The sequence below is a fragment of the Arachis ipaensis genome, chromosome B03 (assembly GCF_000816755.2).
Source record: "Arachis ipaensis cultivar K30076 chromosome B03, Araip1.1, whole genome shotgun sequence".
NCBI classification, from domain to species: Eukaryota; Viridiplantae; Streptophyta; class Magnoliopsida; order Fabales; family Fabaceae; genus Arachis; species Arachis ipaensis.
Genome location: NC_029787.2, coordinates 106,767,409 through 106,771,586, shown reverse-complemented (window position 1 = coordinate 106,771,586; position 4,178 = coordinate 106,767,409). Strand labels below are relative to the sequence as shown.

At 31.8% G+C, this 4,178-nt stretch overlaps 1 long non-coding RNA gene across 1 annotated transcript; it reads right to left on the bottom strand.

Moving 5' to 3' along the window:
- On the bottom strand, positions 2,984–3,876 carry LOC110269780. Its single transcript, XR_002358537.1, has 2 exons — positions 3,680–3,876; positions 2,984–3,356 (listed from the first exon to the last, which is right to left on the bottom strand). It is a non-coding gene; the product is annotated as an uncharacterized LOC110269780 (long non-coding RNA).

Sequence of the window (4,178 nt, the reverse complement as noted above, 5' to 3'; positions counted from 1 at the left end):
ATAGTTGAGAGTGCACACAACCTTCCCACAAAGGCTTTTGAGCTGCCTCAAGAAGATCAAAAAAATTTTTAGCCTCTACATGAGGATCCTCTGGACCAGCAGAATCGAAAACCATTTCATGATACCTTCTGGAGTTTTCTTCCTAGCTAATGTCATACATATCACATTCTTCCACATTTGCACCACTTTCTGAACCACCTTCCCCACAATTATTGAATCCCGTCTGATTAATCCCTATGTCGTCAATCTCTCCATGTTTTGTCCAAATTCAATAATTTGGCATAAACCCATTTTTCCACAAATGCATCTTAATAATGTTCAGCTCTTTATAATTTGTATATCTACACTTAACGCATGGGCATCTACACTTTCCTTCCGACTTCACAACATCTAACTTACTAATTGTTTCTATAAACTCCTCAACCTTGTCATAAAACTCAGGTTGAATACCCCTCTTATTGGATTCAACCTATCATACATCCACACTCGATGTTGCCAAGACATTTCTTACGAATTTGATATTTTTAGTACCTATAAATCATCTAATACAAGCAACATTTCATCTATCATACAACATCCTATCAATATTTAACCATATCAATATTTTCAATGCAATACAAGCAACAACATAACACAAGTAATATTTCATTTATCATACAATACCCTAGAAATCAATGAAGTTTACAACACAAGAATTGCACTAACCTTAACTCCAAGAAAAAAGTTGAAGAGATTGGACCAAAAATCTCTGAGCAAACACACAAATTAGTCTTCTAATAATCAACTACTGTGCAATGAGAGAGAGAGTGTGTGTGTGTGTGTTAGAGTATTATTTTTATAAAATCAACACACAAATTTATGAATATTTATAAAATAATATTTCAAGATTAAAGTAATATATATTTGACTAAAATATCTTTTACTAACTATATATAAAAAAGAAAATTAAAGAGAAACCAAACGGATCTAAAACTTTTTTATTTATGTATCATTTTTAACTTAATTAAACAATTTTATCAATATAAAAGAGAAACCAAACGGATCTAAAACTTCAAATTCCTACGGAACCATAACCCTATGAAATGGCTGTAGGAAACATAACAGATACATACATAGATAAAGTAGTATTGATTTCCTATAAAATATAAATGAAAGTTACTTTGGATTATTACACAAATTGAGAGTCAGATTTAGATACATATTGAGACATATGCCACATGCATTAAGAACTCTTATAACATTACGTACAGCTGTGTGACCAAGTCTTTTATGCCATAGTTCAATTGGGTTATAATTTTGTTTATTAGATAATAAGACATATTTAGATGAATAATTAATATTAGGTGAACCAAAATCAGACTTGCAAAGAGTTATAGTAGTAGCTAGTAACACATTTAAACACAAGACATATTGAGTTATTACTATTATTATTGAAATTCACATGCTGATCACAATTGTATATAGTTTTGGAATTACGAGAATTAAATTTAGATTTACAATGATTTAAAGAATGAGTACTAGAGTCAGATTCTAAACATGATGGAGTAATATGATTGTATTTAGAAATAGCAGAATCAGAATTAAGACATAATGGGTGCTTATAAGTTAAATTCACAAATTGAACACAATTATAAATACATTCGGAATTAAGAGAATTCAAGTTAGATTTGCAAGAAATTAAAAAAGTAATGTTCTTGTCAGAAATTCTATTATTGCATTTCACAATTTGGTCTTTATTACAAGAGGCTGCTAAAATAATTTATTGTCATTTTGATTTGTGTCTTCTACATCTTAGTTAAACACAATATACTTCAATAACACTGTAAATCACTACCTTTTTCCTATATCAAAAATAAAAAATGAGCATAAAATTCTAAGAATATATTTTAAAAGTATCAGTTATCTAAGACAGAAAATTGCTGGAAATGACCCAGTTCTTCTAACCAATATACTTAACATCCAGGCAGCTGAAAACACATGTGAAATGCAAAGGATAACCTTTGATGAACCAAACTAACCAAGAGGATGAGAAACTCACTAGATTGCTATTTGAGTATATTTGAGTCCTTAGCAGATCAGTTTGAGGCCCAATTGCAACTGGTAGTAAAAGTAGAAGTAATACATTAACCAAACAAGAGAGAAAATAAAGTCAGAGATTCATATAACTCATCTAAAAGAAAACAACGTGGCATGAAAAATCAAATGTAGCTAGGGCAGAAGCAAAATAATATCTACCTTCCCACAATAATTAACATTTAATCCCCTTTCAGATTTAAATATCTACCTTACCACAATAATATAAGATGCTAATATATACTGTATTCCATGGAAAATCAAATGTAGCTAGGGCAGAAGAAGCAGAATGCCATGAAAAAGACAAGGATTTATGGATATGAAAATAATTACAATACAGCTTACATCAACACCTTACATGCATGTATTAAAACTAGCTGAAGAGGGAAATTTTAGAACCCTAGGAGCTAGAACCACGGGATTCATGCGTACAAAAAATGAAATTGAGGAAAGAATAGACAAATTGTTGAGTAAGCAAACTTGATTATCAAAACAAGTACGGAGCTTGAGATTAACAACATGTAGCACAGCAGCAGCAAAACAGGGTAGTTCTTTTTTTTTTTTTAATTTTTTTAAAAAGAATAAATAAAATAATTGGATATAATTAGCTAAATATGAAAGAAAGAGATACATAATATAGAAGAACATATCAAAATAGTTTTCAATATGACTCCAATCTAATTCCCTATATCTATATTAAAAATCCAACATGGGGACCATGCCTTTTAGATTCATTAACCCCAAATTCAATAACAAAAAATTAAAATACTATACAAAATCAATACAAGAAATAGCTTAGATCTTCATCTCTTTAATTAGCCACTGATATACCATAAAAATATATATAGGATTAACACCAAAATGAAAATAAAAAATAAAGATCATAATAAGTACAAGAATTAAAAATTGAATTATTAGAAGGTTTAAAAGCTAGCTCTCTTAGGAGAAGTGAGGGTAATCTTAGAGCCCAAGGGTGAAGTTCCAACTTGAATCTCAAAGGAATCATAACGAATGAAGAGTTTAACAACAAGAAGCCTTGAAACAAGCACAACAATTAAGATGGACCATTGCCAACACATTTTTACAAAAAGTGAAATTTTAAAATGCTAATACCTGGGTCCTTGATGTGATGGTTTTCCAATGAAGAGATAACGAATACCTGCAGCACGCTTAGATATATGATAATAAAGGCCTGCAAAAAATGGGGGAAAATGGAATGCATGTAGAGAAGTTACTTTTGAAAATTTTATCACTTCAATGAGCCTATCGAGCAAAAGGATCACCTTTAAAGTAGAACAACATTAGATTAGCACAAAGAACCATTGTATCAACTCACGCACAAAGGGGAGCATCTGGTGGCAGGGTATTAAAATTTTATTCAGTTAAAGCAAAATATTCTTTTAGACAAAGCCAATTCAAACTTTGTAAGCTTAAGCAAACATACAGCTCCAACAAAAGAAGAAAATAATCGGGTTTCATACAAGGATCAGCCAAGTATAATTTAAATTGTGAGTTCTGACTTCTCATACAATTTTGAAGGGAGAACAAATAATAGAACAGTATATAACTATAACAGTTTTACAAAAATTATTGAGGATAAATATACCACAGGCCATCGCTGAACCACATGCAACCAAAAACCACTCAGTTTTTGCTTCAATCTTGAAAGAGTTGTACTATATTTTTCTGATGTTGAAGGACTAACCGCAGAGTCCTGTGAACTACGGCTACTGTAGCACTTTCACCATAACTCTCAGCAAACTCTGAATCAGCAAGGGCAGTGCCACGGGAAGCAATTCATGAACTGTTAAATAAACAATCAATTCATCACAAAACTTGACACACAGTGGCTCTTTCATGGTGAATAATCAAAGAACTCGATGAGTTAATCCAAATTTAGGAGATACAGGCAAACGCAGAGATTAAATCACAAAATCGGAAATAAAATCACAAAATCAAAGGCAAACGCTAGCTTAATCCTAAATAAAAAACGGCGAGGAGCAGAGAATCAGAAACAACGCACAGCGAGGAGGGAGGAACTTGTCGCGATGGCGATGCCATGAGCTCAACTCAGAACTTCGTGCGACGATGAGGAGAGGAGGAAC